We start from the raw sequence: 21,849 nt of genomic DNA on the forward strand, positions 1-21,849 counted from the left end.
TTAGTCATATTGACAGTGGCAGGCAAAGTCATAAAGCAGGCAATAAAGGAGGGTATAGTGACAATAGGGGTAATCAGTGTAGTGGGGAGGTTGCCCCTAATCATAACTCGGGAGGAATTGAATGTTACTATTGCCATGAGCCAGGTCATACAAAAAGGTATTATTCGAAACTTCAGAGTAAGAACCCACGATCTCGGACGGCCAATATGGGAGTTGATGACTCTTCAGTAGCTCTTTCTAAGAAAGCAGTTTTAGTATCCGCTAAAGAATATGCACAGTTCTTACAGTATCAAGCTTCTCTAAAGTTCTTTAGTTCCCCAGTCACTACAATAGCTGAGTCTAGTAAATCTATTACATGCCCTGTCTCCTCCAAATGGGTCATTGATTCTGGTGCAACAGACCACATGACAAGTAATTCTAACATTTTGTCTACATTTTAACCTCATCATCCTTCATCCTCTGTTGTTTTGGCCGATGGGTCCAAGTCTTGTGTCATTGGTTCTGGCATTGCAAATCTCACACATTCCATTTCTTTATCATCTGTTTTGTGTCTACCCAAATTCGCCTTTAATTTACTCTCTGTCAGTAAACTTACTTGAGTCTTAAATTGTAGTGTCTCATTTTTTCCTGATAATTGTTTGTTCCAAGATCTTACGACGAAGCAGATTATTGGTTGAGGATAAGAGTCTGGAGGCCTCTACATCCTTAACAAACAAGTGCTAAGTTCTTTTGTGTGTTCCAGTATTTTAACTCTTATTGAAGTCCATTGTCGGTTGGGACATCCATCTTTATCTGTCTTGAAGAAGTTATGTCCACAGTTTCAGTTTTTGTTAGTTTTAGATTGTGAGTCCTGTCAGTTTGCTAAACATCATCATTTGCCTAAAGTGTCTAAAGACAATAAACAGGCTTCTTCCCCTTTTGAGTTAGTTCATTCTGATGTATGGGGTCCATGTCCTGTTATTTCAAACTCTAGATTCAAGTATTTTGTTACATTTGTTGATAATTATTCCCGTGTTACTTGGTTATTTTTAATGAAGAATCATTCAAAATTATTTTCTATTTTTTGTGGCTTTTGTGCTGAGATTCAAAATCAATTTAATACGTCTGTGCATATATTGAGAAGCGATAATGCTAAGGAATATCTTTCTGGCAATTTTCAAACCTATGTGTCACAAAAAGACATTCTTCATCAGACATCTTCTGTTGATACTCCATCCTAGAATGGGGTTGCTAAAAGGAAAAATAGACATCTCCTTGAGGTAGCACGGGCACTCCTTTTTCAAATGAAGGTTCCCAAACAGTTCTGAGCTGGTGCAATTTATATAGCTTGTTTCCTGATTAATCGTATGCCATCATCTGTCTTTAACGGTGACATTCCTTATACCATTTTTTTTCCTTCTAAATCTTTGTTTCCTATTAAACCTCGTATCATTGGTAGTACTTGTTTTGTGCAAAATGTTCGTCCACAAGTTACTAAACTGGATCCCAAGTCTCTTAGGTGCCTCTTCCTTGGATATTCTTGACTTCAAAAAGGGTACATATGTTTTTCTCCAACCCTTAATCATTATATTGTGTTTGCTGATGTTATCTTTTTTGAATATACTCCTTTCTTTCCTCCCTCACTTATTTGTGAGAGTCTGGGGGAGGAAGATGATGTAACATCCCTAATTTTCAAATAATTATTATATATATATATTTTTTATTCTAACCCAGGTATTGTGGACTTCGCGTATGTACTTTCATTTCATGGAAATTTGATCGTCGCCCGGATCTGCAATTTCGGGCCGAGCAGATAAGCTGCTAGAACCATTTTAGAACCGGGTCAAGATTATAGGCTACCCCACCATTTTGGGCGTTACGACGCGTTCAACGCTGCCCAGTTGTCGACGGTAAACTCGAACTCTACATTACTCAATTTTTGCCTTGTACTGGGTTAGAATAAAATTTATAAAATATTCGTGGATGATAAGAAAATTACGATTCTTATTGCAATAGCCTTATAATATTGTTAAGGACTGCGGGGCAGATTTATAGAATTTTTAAAGTTAGTTTGGATAGTTTTTGAAAAATATTAGTTTTGAAGTCTTATAATTGAGTTGTCTGATGTTGTGATTATTACTTGGTTTGGAGGGCCCAAGAGGGGCCATATAATGATGATGAGATATGGGTTGAGTTTAGAAGTGTTGTTTGAACCATTTTGCAGGTTGGGTAGGTCATAGGTATAGGGGAGACTCTACCAGATTTTCAGCACAACTTAGGGTGTCTTTGGTCTTTTCTAAACTTGTATTGAGACTCAATAGACATCTCCTTGAGGTAGCACGGGCACTCCTTTTTCAAATGAAGGTTCCCAAACAGTTCTGAGCTGGTGCAATTTATATAGCTTGTTTCCTGATTAATTGTATGCCATCATCTGTCTTTAACGGTGACATTCCTTATACCATTTTTTTTCCTTCTAAATCTTTGTTTCCTATTAAACCTCGTATCATTGGTAGTACTTGTTTTGTGCAAAATGTTCGTCCACAAGTTACTAAACTGGATCCTAAGTCTCTTAGGTGCCTCTTCCTTGGATATTCTCGACTTCAAAAAGGGTACATATGTTTTTCTCCAACCCTTAATCATTATATTGTGTTTGCTGATGTTATCTTTTTTGAATCTACTCCTTTCTTTCCTCCCTCACTTATTTGTGAGAGTCTGGGGGAGGAAGATGATGTAACATCCCTAATTTTCAAATAATTATTATATATATATATATTTTATTCTAACCCAGGTATTGTAGACTTCGCGTATGTACTTTCGTTTCATGGAAATTTGATTGTCGCCCGGATCTGCAATTTCGGGCCGAGCAGATAAGCTGCTAGAACCATTTTAGAACCGGGTCAAGATTATAGGCTACCCCACCATTTTCAGACGTTCTGAACGCGTTCCAGTTGTCAGATTTGGCATAGGTAAACTCGAACTCTACATTACTCAATTTTTGCCTTGTACTGGGTTAGAATAAAATTTATAAAATATTCGTGGATGATAAGAAAATTACAATTCTTATTGCAATAGCCTTATAATATTGTTAAGGACTGCGGGGCAGATTTATAGAATTTTTAAAGTTAGTTTGGATAGTTTTTGAAAAATATTAGTTTTGAAGTCTTATAATTGAGTTGTCTGATGTTGTGATTATTACTTGGTTTGGAGGGCCCAAGAGGGGCCATATAATGATGATGAGATATGGGTTGAGTTTAGAAGTGTTGTTTGAACCATTTTGCAGGTTGGGTAGGTCATAGGTATAGGGGAGACTCTACTAGATTTTCAGCACAACTTAGGGTGTCTTTGGTCTTTTCTAAACTTGTATTGAGACTCAATAGACATCTCCTTGAGGTAGCATGGGCACTCCTTTTTCAAATGAAGGTTCCCAAATAGTTCTGAGCTGGTGCAATTTATATAGCTTGTTTCCTGATTAATTGTATGCCATCATCTGTCTTTAACGGTGACATTCCTTATACCATTTTTTTTCCTTCTAAATCTTTGTTTCCTATTAAACCTTGTATCATTGGTAGTACTTGTTTTGTGCAAAATGTTCGTCCACAAGTTACTAAACTGGATCCCAAGTCTCTTAGGTGCCTCTTCCTTGGATATTCTCGACTTCAAAAAGGGTACATATGTTTTTCTCCAACCCTTAATCATTATATTGTGTTTGCTGATGTTATCTTTTTTGAATCTACTCCTTTCTTTCCTCCCTCACTTATTTGTGAGAGTCTGGGGGAGGAAGATGATGTAACATCCCTAATTTTCAAATAATTATTATATATATATATATATATTTTTTATTCTAACCCAGGTATTGTGGACTTCGCGTATGTACTTTCGTTTCATGGAAATTTGATTGTCGCCCGGATCTGCAATTTCGGGCCGAGCAGATAAGCTGCTAGAACCATTTTAGAACCGGGTCAAGATTATAGGCTACCCCACCATTTTCAGACGTTCTGAACGCGTTCCAGTTGTCAGATTTGGCATAGGTAAACTCGAACTCTACATTACTCAATTTTTGCCTTGTACTGGGTTAGAATAAAATTTATAAAATATTCGTGGATGATAAGAAAATTACAATTCTTATTGCAATAGCCTTATAATATTGTTAAGGACTGCGGGGCAGATTTATAGAATTTTTAAAGTTAGTTTGGATAGTTTTTGAAAAATATTAGTTTTGAAGTCTTATAATTGAGTTGTCTGATGTTGTGATTATTACTTGGTTTGGAGGGCCCAAGAGGGGCCATATAATGATGATGAGATATGGGTTGAGTTTAGAAGTGTTGTTTGAACCATTTTGCAGGTTGGGTAGGTCATAGGTATAGGGGAGACTCTACCAGATTTTCAGCACAACTTAGGGTGTCTTTGGTCTTTTCTAAACTTGTATTGAGTCAAATATATTAAATAATTACAATGAAATTGTCAGGTGAGCCGGGATAGCCTTTCTCCTACCTTAGGGAGGGGATCTGTAGCAACTCTAATTTTTCATATCCATTTAATTACCTGAAACTTAAAATACTAGGTATCCAAACCTGTCATTCAATTTAAAGGCTTACATACATCTTGATCTTACATCTTATAATTCCTACATGGAACTTGTACCCTCTCCAGAACACCTGAGCTAACAAGTCTCTATCTTACGCTACAATCCCATCTGGGACACTACTCCATAAGTCATCATTATTAGTAACAACCTTTGATCCCTTCTAAAAAGATAGGACTATACCCTAACTTACTGCAACAAAGGTACTACATTTACCACCTTGCCAAAACCATGTCAAATTAATGACTCTCTTATCATATCATAGCTCTGTAAATCATCAATTCATAGTTTCGACCTTCCCTAGGTAGTAAGGTTGTACTTTACACCTTGCTGATACACACGAGGTATACTATTCTCATTAAGCTCTAAGCAAAACGTCTGTCGTACTGCAAAAATATCCAAAATTCCATATTGAAGACCAGATGGTCTCACTCTATAGATGTCACCTTTACTTTGCAACTAATCCGCAACCTCTGGTCTGATGGCAACTCTTGATGTAACTCAAGCTCATGCTAGGGTAATCGAGTTACTGACTCTAGTTACCATCCAACTGTGACCTTTCGATATTCTAGCTCTAGATCCCTAACCAGGAGTTCCCATACGGAGTCTAAAATTTAACTCAATTGTACAAAATACATTAAATACTATCAATAGACCTACGAAGAAGAAGAGCAGGTTAGCCACAACAAATAATCCCCCCGTAGCCTGGAAAAAAAAATAGATGAACAGGAGTGAGTATTCGACTTAGAGAGTAAAATATCAATTTTAACCATAATCTCTATGTTAGGTTGAGGAATAGTTAGGCTTACTATGGGCCTCGGGGGCTTTAGGCTGGCCTAGGTCCTAGTGCCGATCCGGCCCATAGGTTGGGTCGTGACAGATGATCTCTTAATCTATTATGTCCATTCGGTATCAAGTCCTCACCCAGGTCCTCAGAATTCTCCTACACCAGCATCGGCTCAACCTCGTCACCCACTTATTATTCATGTTTATTCTAGCAGATTGGAGAATCTTGACTCAGATCCTCCATCAGCTTCTTCGTTAGAAGATCCAGTTCCATCCACTGCTCCTCAGTTTGACTTAGATCTTCCCATTGCTCTTTGCAAAGGTAAAGGTCAATGTACTTATCCTATCTCTTCCTTTGTATGTTATGATCACTTGTCTCCATCATCTCATTGTTTTATCAGTTCTCTAGATACTATTTCTATTCCTAAAATTGTTGCTGAGGCATTATCCCATTCTAGCTGGTGTGTTGCAATGGAAGAGGAAATGGTGGCTTTAAATACTAATGGTACTTGGGAATTGGTATATCTGCCCCCGGATAAGAAAGTTATTGGATGTAAATGAGTTTTTACAGTCAAAGTGAATCCTGATGGTACTGTGGCTCATCTCAAGGCTCAACTTGTTGCTAAAGGATATGGTCAGACTTATGGCATTGATTACTCTAACATTTTCTCTCCTGTTGCTAAACTAGCTTCTGTTCGCTTGTTTGTTTTTTTGGCAGCTAGATATGATTGGCCTTTACATCAGTTAGATATAAAAAATGCTTTCCTTCATGGTGATCTCCAAGAGGAAGTTTATATGGAGCAACCACCAAGTTTTGTTATTCAGGGGGAGTTAGGCAAAGTTTGTAGGCTCCAAAAATCCCTTTATGGCTTGAAACAGAGTCCTCGAGCTTGGTTTGGCAAATTCAGTGAGGTAGTTTAGCAGTTTGGTATGAAGAAGAGCAAGTTCAATCATTTGGAGTTTTATAGACACTCTAAAGCTAGACTAATCTTACTTATTGTATATATTGATTAAATTATTATTATTGGAAATGACTCTACAGGCATTTCATCACTTAAGTCATTCCTTCAGACTCAGTTTCAAATAAAAGATTTGGGTTTGTTGAAATATTTCTTAGGCATTGAAGTTTCAAGGTGTAAGAAAGGCATCTTCTTATCTCAAAGGAAGTATGTCCTTGATTTATTAGTGGAAGCAGGAAAAATAGGTGCCAAACTATGCAGTGCACTAATGACTCCAAATCTTCAGCTCACAGCAGGAGATGATGAACTATTTGAGGACCCTAAGATGTATAGGAGATTGGTTGGCAAGCTTAATTATCTCATAGTAACTCGTCTGGATATTGCATATTCAGTTAGTGTTGTAAGTCAATTTAGGTCTTCTCTTATTATTAACCATTGGGAAGCTTTGGGGCAAATTTTATGTTACTTGAAGGGTGCTCCAGGTTGTGGTCTCTTATATAGCAATCATAGGCACTTAAATAATGAGTGTTTTTCAGATGCAGATTGGGCAGGTTCAAAGATTGATAGGAGATCCATTACATGATATTGTATCTTTGTTGGAGGAAACTTAGTATCTTGGAGAAGTAAGAAACAGACTGTAGTTTCTTGTTTAAGTGCTGAATCAGAATATCAAGCTATGTCCCAAGCTGTGTGTGAAGTAATATGGACACATCAGTTATTGGAAGAAGTAGGTTTTGAGACCTCATCTCCTGCCAAACTATGGTGTGATAATCAAACTGCTCTCCATATCGCCTCAAATCCAATGTTTCATGAGCATACTAAGCACATTATAATTAATTGTCACTTCCTTCGAGAAAAGATTCAATAGAAGATCATCTCAACAAGGCATGTCAAAATTGGGGAGTAGTTAGGAGATATATTCACAAAGGCTTTGAATAGGGCTCAGGTTGATTACAATTATAACAAGTTAGGCATGATTAATATCTATGCTCCAACTTGATGGGGAGTGTTATAGGAAGTCAATCCTATAATTATGTAAATAATATTCTTTCTTAATTAGTTAGCTAATTAGTTAGCATAATTAGTGGCATATCACCCCAATTAGAATACTTAATTATAGGCTTAAGAATACTTAATTATAGGATCCTTTGTATATAAATACCTTGTATCTCATTCAATAAAATACACAGAAAATATTCACTACAGTACCAACCAAAACAAGTAGTTGGTAATTACCTACAAAAATCAATTTCTTAGCTAAATTTAAAGAGGAAATAAAAAAAAAATTAACATAGCAAAAAAATTACTTATCAAAATAAGTAGTTGGTAATTGCCAACGAAAAGTGATTTCATAGCTAAATTTAAAGAGGAAATAAAAAAAATAAAATTTTAAAATGGCAAAAAAAATTACTGAACATAATGAGTAGTTAGTAATTACCAATAAAACCAATTTCATAGCTAAATTTTGAAAAGGAAATAAAAAAATAAAATTTTAACATGACAAAAAAAATTACTAGACTAAGTAGTTCCCAATTACCTACGAAAAATAATTTCGTAGCTTAATTTAAAGAGAAAATAAAAAAAATAACAAATATAATTTTGAATAGGAAATAAAAAAAATAAAATTTAACATGATAAAAAATTTACTAGACTGAGTAGTTTTTAATCACTCACAAAATCCAATTTCATAGCTTGATTTAAAGAGAAAAAAAAAAAAAAATAACACGCTAAAAAAATTCTCTCTTACAAACCTTTAAACCTCGCAATGCATTCATATTTTTTAGGATTTTAGAACATACTTTGCATACATTTTGTTCTTATAAATAATTATTTTTATATATTTTTAGTAATATTTTTGTTTAGTTTAGTTTAGCTTTATAATTTTATAATTAACTCTTTTTTTGCATTTTAGGTTAAATTGTGGTCAAAAAGTGCTGATAGCGGTGATAAAAAGAATTTCATGCTGATGTGGGGGTGAGAGAGCTTAAAAGCAGTGAGAATTTCAAGTTTTGGTGAAGCAGAAGATTACGCTAGCACTAACACAGCAATGCTTTTGGTTGTGTAAAGAAGGAACCTGTCAAAATATAAGCTGTGTTTCTAGTTACACAAGCGATGTAATGACTAATAATGTCATTATGAGGGTAGTGCTTTTGCTCATATGAAGACATCTTTAGTAAAAACATCAACTGAATGCTAGGATCATACACCTTATGCTTTGCCTAAGCCTAAAGATTCATTGAAGCATCTTGGGCTTGTTTCTAGCCTTACAGTGGACTTTTGATTTCTGTTTATTTTGCTAGACTTAGATTATATATCTTGCCTATTTTGGAATTGTATATAATATGGGTTTATTTTGATATATAGTTATATATATTATAGATTTTATTTGATCTCTACTTATTTTGCTAGACCCATATTATATATAAAATTTATAATTTATTTTTTTATGATTTATGAATTGTTTTAATATTTTTATATCATTTTGAATAAAATTTTTATTGTTGTAATTTTTTTAAAAAACTCATTTTTTCAAAATTGTAAATTTCATTACTAATTAAATAAAATACATATTATATAACTTAATAAAATTATATTTACTAAAAAAAAACTTAATAAAATTGTTTTACAATCCCCAAATTCGTTCCCCAATCATAAAAAAATTGAAATTCCCTCCTCCCCTCCCCCAATTTCACACTCTCTAATTATCTCTCTCTCTCTCTCTCTCTCTCTCTCTCCCCAATTTCATTCATCATTCATCCTAAATTCCTTCTGCTCCAAATTCCTTCTTTAACATCATTTGTCCCAAATTCCTTTTGCCCCTAAAATCATTTGCATCCACGGCTCTCTTCTCCTTTCAAATGCGCCCAGGATTCTTGGACACCACTATGATGACATTACAATGATAGCTCTCAGCTAAACTCCACCTGCCTTACCTCTAGATCTATTGATCATTTCGTCAAGCTCTACAAGTTTCCAGATAGTTTTTATTTTTATTTTTTTAGCTCTTTTTATTGCTGTGGTTGATCTTTTGGCACCTCGTGCCTAGGCTTGAGGACCTTTTGGCACCTTAGTGTGCCTTGAGCCTTTAATATGTTGACAAGCAAATTTTGAGTCGTTCATCTGGCTTGGTTGAGCATGCTAGTTGGAATAAAAAAACATTAATTTACTTCTTATTCAATCCCATGAAAAATGGATTCTTATTTGTGCAATGGGATCTGGATGACTGTTGACCATTTTTTACTTGTTGAGATTGGTTATAGGAGATGCTCAAAGTTGTTGATGTTTTGAATGTGCTAAGTTTTATAACAGATGACTAGGAATACACAGTTTTAGCTTTTTGTTTGGAAATTTTGGTAAATTGGATTTTAAACTTGACATTTGGTGCTGGGTGTTGCAGAGATAGTAGATTTTTTTGATTTTCTCCCTACACTGGAGGAACAAGCTACACGTGATATAACAGTAACAAGTGTTTTTGATGTTATCAAATACATATGACCCAATTGCAAGGTGATTGATGTCTCTATCTGCATTCTAATTTTATAGATACGTAAGCAAAAAGGTTTTGAGTTTAATTTAAGATTTTGATATCTCTATCTACATTCTAATGTTATAGGTAGAAGTTTTTGGTTTGTACAAGACAGGACTTTATCTAGTAGAAATCACTTCAAATATGTATTATTGTATATTGCAGAAAAAAAAACAGCTAGACTATTGCAGAGAAACTAGGGGTAAAGGTTTGCTTTCAATCAAAGGCTGCTGAACGATATAGGGATGATGTCCCAAATATGTCCCAGAGGGGGGGGGGGTGTTGAAATGGACTAATACAATTTTTCAGTTCTTGCTCATAACCTTTGAAAAATTGTGGCTTGGTTCAACAAAATGTTCTAATGTGAAGTGTGTGTGTTAAAATAGGTCAAATAAATTGTGCATACAAATTTAACTCAAACCATGCTCAGCATACTATTCAAACAGAATATATCAGTACTCAGCAAATAGAGCAGTAAACTGATTCAAACACAGCACAGCAAATTAAACTCAACTAGAAAATAAAATGTAGAAATTTAATGAGTAAGGGTTAAGAAAATAGAACACTGAAATTTTTATGGTGGTTCGGCTTAACTAGCCTATATCCTATCACAATTCGATCCCACAGGCCAGACCGGCACTAGGACCTGGGCCAATATAAAGCCCCCGAGGCCCGTAGTAAGTCTTACTATTCCCAAATCCATAACTAGGGCCAAAAACTGAAGCCCAATATGCAAATAAAATAAAATAAAATATTATATTTTTATTCGAGCCAACCCAACTCGATAACCATTAGAAGCTAAAGCTAGGGGAGCCTAGCTCAACCCTGGTATCATCATTTACAAACTATTTAAATATCATAAAAATTTTTCATTTATTAATACCAAAAACTTAAATTAACACAATCCCTGACAAGATCAATACTACTGCTAGCATATGCGGAGTTCTAAATTACAAATTAAGAAAATAATAGTACAAATGAGTAGCCGCTGATAAACCTACAAGAAAGGAAGCGGGTTATTCTGAAAAAGAAATGCTCCTGTAGCCTGAAAAAATAGGGTGAACAGGAGTAAGCATTCGACTCATAAAGTAAGATATTGATTTTAAATACGATTTTTGTAACTATCTAGGGCTAATGTGTAACACCCCTCACTAGTCTACAGTGTAGCCGAGCGAGGCATGTCACACTCGGTGCCGGAGTACCCTATCTTATCTTACTTTATTTCTTTAATAATTTGATCTCGTTATATTTTAATATCGATTATTTTTCTACGGAGAAACCAGCGGAGTTTTCCCTATTTTATTAAATATTAACGTGATTCACCATTCACCTGTTTGAAATTTTCAATAACATTTTCAAATAAAGATCACATCCATACTCATCATTTCTAATATTGTCCATACATTTCGATTCTTATTCATTACCATGCATATTCATTCATGCTCATTTCATATATCAAAATTCTCAAATTTCCATTAATTACATAATTTACAATTTACATAATATACACATTAATTACAATTCTATTATTTATATTTCAACATAATAACTAATTATAAATACATAAATTAACTTTTGTGAGCCTTATCTACCTGCATTACTGAGGAGGTGACAACCTTGAGCACTTCTGACACTTTTGCAGATCCGATTCTAAAAATCTCAGTCTATTATCTACTGGGCTTTATCTTTAGTACCTGTACCAGGAAACAAATCCATCACACTAAGCATTGCTACTTAGTGGTGCGATAATATAACAAAGAAAATAATATGCAAATAAAGAAAGAAATGGATTATACTTTGGATACTCTGGAATTTAATCTAATTTAATATAATACTTCTAGTATCAACTATCTTTCGTTCTAATTTATTCCTCTTAAGAAGTAATATATTCCTAAATTCACAGTAGTAATATACTTATACTTCTTTTGCAAATCTTTTTATCATTTCATTCAATGCTTTCTAGGTTATCGCAGATTATTTTATAATAATTAAATTTTTATATCGTTCCAATTCATTTTAATTCTTTCTACTAAATAACTAATCTAATTTATTTTAAACATTCTTACTCTTTTATTTAATTGTTAATATTTTCGGTTGCTATTATTCTTAACTCATTTTAATAAATTTCACTGCCCAAGTAACCTATGACAGGCTGACTAAACTGGATAACGGATCGTTGGCACTGGACATCGCGGTGCCTCGGGCCGTCATACCATGGGACGTGAAATGGGGAACGTCAACCACGTATGTAGTCAGAATGGCTAAAAAGCCATGATAACATATCAGTATGGCTAAAAGCCATGATAACATATAATCGGGTATAAAAGCCGTGAGTGCGGGCATAAAGCCATGAATACAAGCATAAAGCCTTACGCAGTACTGCTAAAACAATACTCTATTGGCATGCTAATCTATCCAATCTGATACACATGTCTAGGCAATATATGACTTCATTAAATGTTAATGTATTTTGTTTTATGACTTCATTATTTCATGAAAAATTCCAATTATAATTTATAACATTTCAATTCTATTCCTAACAGAAGTATAAATTTTTAAAATACATTTCTACATAAATTTTGCCTTCATCATAATTCATATATTTATTCATTATATCACTCATATTTATCACAATTCACAGCAATGGTTTTCATAAACCATTATACTCAAAACTTTCTTCTTATTTCTCATATGCCATTAATCATGCAAGGTATTAATTTCTATTATTATTTCTTATGTCTTTGGGGTTACTATTCACATACTATTTATTCAAAATGTTGACTTTCTCTTACATAACAATTACATGAGTTCTAACCACATGAAATTACCACATTTTGGTTCACAAAAGTGTTGGCATTGGTTGCCAATCAATACTTCAAACTAATAGGAAATAAATCAAAAATTTTAGTTTTGGGTGCTAGAGTTCACTGTTCCATTAGGCAATTCTACAATGAGAATTTGGCCAAATGTTCTTAACCAAAGTTATTCCTTATTGTTTTTAGTTCAATTTTTGTTTTTGAATCACTCCATTTGGAGTTTTCTAACTCAAGTTATACTAATTTCTTTAGGGCTGGCTGGATTGCTTCCTACCCAGAATTTCTGGGCAGAATTGGTTCTGCCAGATTTGGTGTCTTGAATTTGATGGACAATTTCATTAAGTTCTGGTCAAAATTTAGAGTTATGTTCTTCATGAGAGTTATTCTAAATTGTCTAATCTTTCCATTGATATAAAATTCAGGTCAATTGAATATAACTACACTGAGTTATGGCCAAATGAACAAACACTATTTATTTGGTCACTTTTACTAGGTCCAGAATTGGTTACCCAGATTTGATTAATTTTTAGGGTATTCTAAGTTTGTTTTCTGGGCAAGGTTTCTTCATCAAAGTTGTGCCATTATGTGTCTAGTTTCATGTCCACTTAGCCTTGCACCAATTGAACCTACACCTCTCAAGTTACAGCTACCCAAACTTGCTAGACTCACATTCAGCCCTGCAGGTCCTATGAGGCAGCATACCCAACCTCAAATCCAAAGCCACAATTCACTTCAATTCCTCATCAAACACAGCCAAATGGTCACTAATTGACCATTAGGACTTTCATTCACCAACACATGATTAAAACCCTAATTTTACCCCCAAACCCTACTCCAAAATTCCAATTTACTCAAACAACATGCAATCTAACACATCCAATCACAAATACCTACAAAGCAACTCCAATAAACACATTTTATTTTATTTAAATTCATCAATTCCCATAGCAACACATGCTGGCCGAAATTCTTCTTTCATCAAACATGAATAATTCCTCAATTTTTTTCTTGAAATTCTTCCCATATTCATGCTCAATTTCAAGTTTACTAGAAAAAAATGGAAGAAAGTAGCACTAACCTTATTTGATAGAATTCCCAACTTGATAAACCTTTAATTCTCCTCTTCTTTTTGGTACCAACCTTCTCCCCAAGGTCAATTATCAAAGTTTAGTGTTAGGGATTATGAGTTTTATGGTGTAAATTGGTGGAACTCAAGCAAATTAAAAATGAAGAAGGAATGAACTCTCCCATGGAGATTTTTGGCCAAGAAGTCCCAAGGAGAAAGAAGCTGATTTTTCTATTGGTTTTTATCTCCTTTTATGCTTTTTATGAGTGCTTGTTGAATCATGATTGACTAGTAAGTTTTAATTGCATCATTTTTACATGTGCATGATGTCATAAATCTTATTTAATATCATTTTATTTTCTTTCCTTTTTATTCATTTTAATTAATTTTTCTTCAATATTTATTCATATTTTATGTCATATAATTCATTTACATAAATAAACAAGTTGGTCAAAATCATCTCTGAAGGCAAAATGATCAAAATGCCCTCCGTTTGGCTTAAGGAGCTAAAACTGTCTGTACCGATCTTAAAAATTCTCCTAACATTTTCTTGGCATTCTAATGCTACCTAAGGCACTGTAATTCTTCTCTGGCATCCCAGAAATTATTTCACGGGATTTCCCTCGAGTTTAGGGTTACTAGCTGTCTTCATCGTTACTTCCCGTTAGGTCACCCATCACCGGGGCACCGACTCATTTAACTTTGTTGTATTTTATTTCTAAATTTTTTTTAATTTTTTCTTATCATTATTTGGCTTATTTATGACTCCTCACTCTAGTTTACATATAGTTCCAGACATTCTGACTGTCCGGACCGATATTGATCACCAGAATAGTCGAATGCACGGACTAGCTAAAGTGAAAGTATTACATAATGCATCCTTAAGAATGAAATGTAAAATATATCAACATATTCAACTAAATTCAAACAATATTCCCACAAAGAATAATTTGAAGTACTCACACACCTGTGTGTCACATCAATCAAATATATATATATATATATATATATATATATATATATATATATATATATATATATATATATGGGAGTTGATCCCCTACACAGCTCTCTTAATTTCAACCTCTGCCAGCGAGATTAACTCGAGCCAGACTTTCTCTTAATAATCCAAATGTGGGGGTCAGTGAGATCAACTCAAAGCCGTACTCACCCTGACTTATTATAAAAGGACCGGGCTCCAAGCGAGACTACCTTAAGCTGATCTGGCCGTCCTCCCTATATCCAGTACCACACCTCACGCACGTCAATACATGCACACAACTTCAAATTACCCTAAGGCGACACTCACATCAATTTCATCAAATAATAATGCAATACAAAGCGTGCCTATAATAGCTATATGCATATAATTATAAGTGAATGCATAAGTATGCCTTGTATGTATAATAATATTGAAATTATAAATAAAATCAATATCTACTCACAGTACATCGGAGACTATTATGGTTGCTAGGTGGAGAAAGATGGCTGACCCTACTCATCCAAATAATTATATTAATGAATTTATTAGCTCTAACACAAAATAAGAACTTAGAGAGTTAAAAGACACTCTAGTTTATGTTGAAAATCTAATAGAGTTTTTCCTATACCTAGGACTTATCCAACCTGCAAAGTAGTTTAAATAACACTTATAATATCACAAGTCTTAAGCCTACAGATTATTAACATCACATGGCCCCTCCTGGGCCCTCCAAACCAAATTAAACTCTCACAATCAGACAATTCAATTATAAGGCTTAAAACTGATATTTTTTAAAAATCATCCAAACTAACTTTAAAAATTCTATAAACTTGCTCCTTGGTCCTTAACAATATTATAAGGCTATTGTGAAAGAAATCACAATTTTCTAACTATCCACAATTATTTTATGAATTTTATTCTAAATCCGGTATTAGGCAAAATGAACAACTTGGAGTTCGGGTTTACCTATGCCAAATCTGACACCTGGAATGCATCCGAAATGTCCAAAAATATTGGGATCAACTGTAATATTGACTATGTTCTGGGAGAGCCGCCGGGCAGTCGGGTCTGGCTGAAAGTTAGGTCCCGGGAGCTAGTGAGCTATCATTGATTCGATCGCACCTAAAGGAAGCCCAAAAATTGTCAATAATTATAATAAAATTATTTTTAATTTTTGAAAATTGAAAAAGCTCGAAAATTTCTCCAAGTGATCTAGACTATCTGATGATCATCTTTTTCAAATGGTGTCCAATCAGAGCGGGGTCAGTTCCATCTCGAAGGTTTCATTGCCCTGAGTCCAATAGTGGTCTCGAATTTTCGATCTGATAGTCAGATCGCCAAAAGAGTGGTTAAAAATCTTGAAAACAACCATTTTCTCTCTTCTTGTTTTGTATGATTCTGGTGGCTACCGATAGTGAGACTAGTCGAAAAATGAAGCTGGGCTTGTAGGGAGTCAGTTGATGATGGTGGGGTCACCGGGCATTGGCCGGAACGACTAGATTTTGGTCAGGAAGTTTTTCTCTCTCCTGCTCTCTCCTCTCTCTCTCTCTCTCTCTCTCTCTCTCTCTCTCTCTCTCTCTCTCTCTCTCTGTTGCTATTGTCGTGTGCTGCCGTTAGTTGGTGGTCAACTTGGTGTGGAGGGGACTTCGCCGAAGTCCCGCTAGCGCTGTCGCTAGTTGGCTAGAATGGGAGACAAGGGAGAAAGATGGTGAGGGAAAGAGTGAAATGGGGAGAGAAAAGGGAGAGGGGGAAGCTGTTTCACTTTTTTTTTTCTTTTAATTCTGCCATTGCATCAGTGGTCTTTTCACACACACACACACACATATAATACTTTTAATTTTAAAACAAATATTATTTTATTAATATATATATATATATATATATATATATATATATATATATATATATATATATATATATATATATATTGCAAGGTCATTCCAGGAGAGGCTTTAACAAGTCAACATCGGTTGGTAGTCTTGGATGTCAAGTTTAGGAACAATTCAAGTAGGGTCAGAAGAAATAGTGTAGCTCGAACAAAGTGGTGGGAGTTCAAAGGAGTAAAGCAAGTGAAGTTCAAAAATGAGCTTCTCGAGTCCGAAGTATGGAAGCTGGATATGGAGGCCAATGATATGTGGATACAGATGGCATCAAAGATTAGAGAAGTAGCTAGAAAAGTACTTGGAGAGTCTAAAGGACATGGACCACCCTCAAAAGAGAGATGGTGATGGAATGAGGAAGTACAAAAGGCAGTGAAGAGAAAAAGGGAATGGTATAAGAAATTACCTAAATGTGATAATAATGAGGCATATGAACAGTACAAGATAGCAAAGAAAGAGGCAAAAAAGGCAGTTAGTCAAGCAAGAGCATAGGCCTTTGAAAAGTTATATGAGAAACTTGGAACTAAAGAAGGGGAGAAAGATATTTATAGATTAGCAAGGAGCAGAGAAAGGAAATGTCAAGATCTCAATCAAGTTAGGTGCATTAAGGATAAAGAAGGAAAAGTGTTGGTGAAAGATGAGGACATTAAAGAAAGATGGAGAAATTATTTTAATGATCTCTTTAATAATAGTCAAAATGGTAATAGCGTGAATATAGATTATAGAACAATAGAAAAGAATGTGAATTATACTAGAAGGATTAGATCTTTAGAAGTAAAGGAAGCACTTAAGAGAATGAAAGTGGGTAAAGCCTGTGGACCCGATGAAATACCAATTGAAGTGCGGAAGTATTTGGGAGATATGGGAGTGGCATGGTTAACTAAATTATTTAATAAGATTCTAAACTCAAAGAAAATGCCTGATGAATGGAGGAAGAGTATTTTAGTACCTATTTTTAAAAATAAGGGAGACATACAGAGTTGCTCAAACTATAGGGGAATTAAACTCATGAGCCATACTATGAAGTTGTGGGAGAGAGTTGTGGAGCATCGACTACGTCATGATACTTCTATCTCTGTCAATCAATTTGGTTTCATGCCCGGTCGTTCAACTATGGAAGCGATCTTTCTCATTAGAAGCTTGGTGGAGAAATATAGAGATGCGAAGAAAGATCTACATATGGTTTTTATTGATTTGGAGAAGGCTTATGATAGTGTTCCAAGAGAGGTCTTATGGAATGTTTTAGAACAAAAGAGGGTATCTATTAGGTACATACAAGTATTGAAAGATATGTATGAAGGAGCAACTACTATTGTGCGCATAGTGGGAGGGGACACAAGAGATTTTCCGATCTTAATTGGATTACACCAAGGATCAGCCATAAGCCCTTACCTTTTTACATTAGTTTTAGATGAACTAACGAAACATATACAAGAGAGTATTCCTTGGTGCATGATGTTTGCGGATGATATTGTTCTGATAGATGAGACACGAGAAGGAGTCAATAGAAAGCTAGAACTTTGGAGAAGTACTCTAGAGTCAAAGGGTTTTAAGTTAAGTAGAACAAAGACAGAATACATACATTGCAAGTTCAGTGAAGGCCAAACTGGTGATAGGGAAGGAGTTAGTTTGAATGGAGTGATACTGCCCCAAAGTAATCACTTTAAATATCTAGGCTCAGTTCTTCAAGTAGATGGGGGATGTGAGGAGGATGTTAGTCATAGGATTAAAGCCGGATGGTTGAAGTGGAGACGTGCCACGGGAGTTTTATGTGATCGTAAGATTCCCAATAAATTGAAAGGAAAATTTTACCGTATAGCCATACGACCGGCTATGTTATATGGTAATGAGTGTTGGGCACTGAAAGAGTCGTATGCATCTAAGATAATAGTTGCAGAGATGAGAATGTTAAGGTGGATGAGTGGCCATACTAGACTAGATAAAGTCCGTAATGAGAGTATTAGAGAAAAGGTAGGAGTGGTGCCAATTGAAGATAAGTTGAGAGAAGGGAGATTGAGGTGGTTTGGTCATGTGAAGCGTAGACATACGGAGGCTCCAGTTAGACAAGTAGAGCACATTAGGTTAGAGGATAGAAAGAAAAATATGGGTAGACCTAAATTAACTTGGAGGAGAGTAGTACAACATGACCTAGAAGCATTACACATTTCTGAGGATTTAACCCAAAATCGTTCAGAGTGGAGAAAGCGAATCCATATAACCGACCCCAAATTTTTGGGATAAAAGCTTTCTTGAGTTGAGTTGAGTTATATATATATATATATATATATATATATTCTGGAAATGCCCCATCAGTGTACTTTTACTTCTTCTTCTTATTATTATTATTATTATTATTATTATTATTATTATTATTATCACCAAATCCAATAAAACAAAAAAATAAATTTTAACTAAATTTCCTTAAAATATAACAAATTAATAATTTAAATACTACTACTAAATATTTAAATTATTTCATTTAACTAAGTATAAATAAAAATCTTAGTATAAATAAAGGCATGATAATATTAATACTTTAATACTTAATATAATACTAAACTTTAAAACTCATCAATTAAATTTAAAATTGAAACTTTAAAATAATTTTACAAAATATGTTTAAAAAATAACATTAAAGATATATAAATGAAAGTATTACAAAAATTATGATTTAGTTAGATAATATTAAAATACTATATAAAAATATGAAATTTAGATTTAAAAATTTAGATTATAACAATCTTCCCCCCTTAAGAAAAATTCGTCCCCGAATTTCTGAATAAACAGGAGATGAAGAAAAGAAGGTTATTAGGATAGGTACGAGCATTTACTCCTCCAGTTATGCAGAGATGGTTAAAATACATTATTCTACAAACTCTTCGTATGCTATTGATCACATTTTACTGCTCGTTAACTCTGTTGTATTATCCTAGCTATCATCATCATTTCATAGCAAAACCCTTACCTATATTACTTGTCCTTTTTCTAACATCTTTAGTATCCTCTATGCTTTCTCTGCACTCTAGTGTAATAACTTGTAATATTAGTCTTTGTTCCATTCTATTACCAATCTTTGTGGTGCAAAGATGTCACTCATATTGCCTGTTTTGTAATGACTGGTGAAGTGCCTTTCTGAAATAACTACTTTTACACGTACCTTACCTAAGATCATTACTGATTTTGTTGGCTATTGAGACTTTAGTAATACTTTCTTCATGCTTAAAGCACCGATACTTCTTAATTCTATGATATTATGAACTTCCCACTTACTTCGTGCCACTAATAAGGTCTTTGTACTAACTCCTACCTATCTCATAGATAATCAGCTATGTAGAGTTTCATCCAAATGGCAAACATTCCTTATACCATCTATCGACATCAGAAAGTGAATTGGGTCTCTCTTTTGGCATAGCGATAGTTTATGTATTCTCAAGCTATCCAGTCAACACAATTTATCATCTCCTACTCTTTTTTTTTGAAAAGGGAGTTCCTTGACTTCTGCTTGAAACTTCTTACCATTTGACATACCTCTGAAAACATTGGTAATTAGATCAAGAATTCACCGCTTCTTTAGCCTGCTATTTTACCATAACTTGTCCTAAATATCCCTTAGTGTCCCTATCATACCATTCCTTTTTGTCTTTTCTCATATTGTGCCTTATCGTTGAAGATATTCATACTATTAGTGTTAACTGTAACCTTTTTACCATTGCTTAATCCTAACTCGATTGCTAACTCCATTACTTTTGAAATTGTAACTCTATGATTGGTTTCCATAAGCAAATACAACATATAGTATCATACAATAGCACTAACCTACAATTCATTTTATGGAAGCCAAGCAATCCACCATGGATGATTCTTCCTATACCTCCTTCCTAATATAACCATCAAAATATTATCGCTCCCTACTATCCTTTATAGGGAATTGCCCTTCATGGTCAGATAGGTATCCTTGAACCTATAGGTTCCACCTGTACTAACATGACAATGAAAAAATGTGTGTTGTACCACAATCCTAGACAAGTTATTTCACACATTCCTCCTCCTTCATATAGCCACGTTTCTTGATCTTCCTTCATTCTTGACATTACGTATACACTTACCATCATTTTTGCCTCAAGAGATTGTGTACGTATTAGTGCCCATCAAATTCTCAATTAATTGAGTCACCTTGACACAACCTCCCTTCTTAACATAATCTTCCAGAACCAAAACATGAGCTAATTTAGAACTCCTACAATTTATAGTACACCAGTGTTTGATAAATAATATTTAGCTCATACGCTTTAGTCTTCCTTTTCAATTTTATCATTTCTTTATAATTATTGTGTTTTATTATAAGATATCAGTTGTACCTATCCTTTATTGTACTGTTGCCCCATTCAACATATCATCTTGGAATTTATAATCTTTTTTTATTCTCCATTTATCCGCCATACTTATTATTATTTTTCTAATGCTCCTTATACTTGGTTATATTTTGAAAGATGAAGCACTAATAGATTCTTTTAGAACTAACTCCAGTCTTACCAATAATCACTCCTCTAATCCATGTACTTCCTAATAACTTATAATTATATGTATACCTATCTTATCTTGTCTTCTACTAATGTTTTGTTATATATTATGAAACGGTCACTCATATTTCCTTACAAATTTAACCTGTTAGTCTTGTTACAAACACTTGCCTAACCTCTAACAGACTTTATGACTACTATCTCGCCATTTTGAATTCTAACTTCAAACCTCTATGCCATTATCCCTCATTTCTTTCTCCCATTAGGCATGTTTGAATCCATTAGGTTGAGTTTTATTCAACTTACCACCTACTAACTCCACTTCTTTGCTTGATAAGATAGTTCAAGTACCCTCAGGTTACTACCTACTTTGGTTACATACCTCACCTAACTTTTCTCATACTATCAACAACCAAAAGGGTTCTTATCCCATTGCCCCCTTATTCTACCTTGGGGATAGAAAATAGACAAATCCTAATCCAGATCCTGCTCTAAGTTCAGGCTCCTAACACTGTATTAATTATGACCTGCTTTGAGTTCTGCACTCCTGGGTTCTATACCTTGACAAATGTTATCCTTAATGTCGTCCTTTTCTAAGCTCTTCATCCTAACATTTATGTTTACCTCATTTACCTTTCCTAGAACTGCATTTGCCTCCTTTGTATCTTGACTCTACTCTTCCTAATCTTATCCTAATTTGGGCCTTTCAATTTGTTCTTTAGCCAACTCCTTTATCTTACCCAAAATCTAACT

This window comes from Hevea brasiliensis, chromosome 9, assembly GCF_030052815.1.
Source record: "Hevea brasiliensis isolate MT/VB/25A 57/8 chromosome 9, ASM3005281v1, whole genome shotgun sequence".
Taxonomy (NCBI): domain Eukaryota; kingdom Viridiplantae; phylum Streptophyta; class Magnoliopsida; order Malpighiales; family Euphorbiaceae; genus Hevea; species Hevea brasiliensis.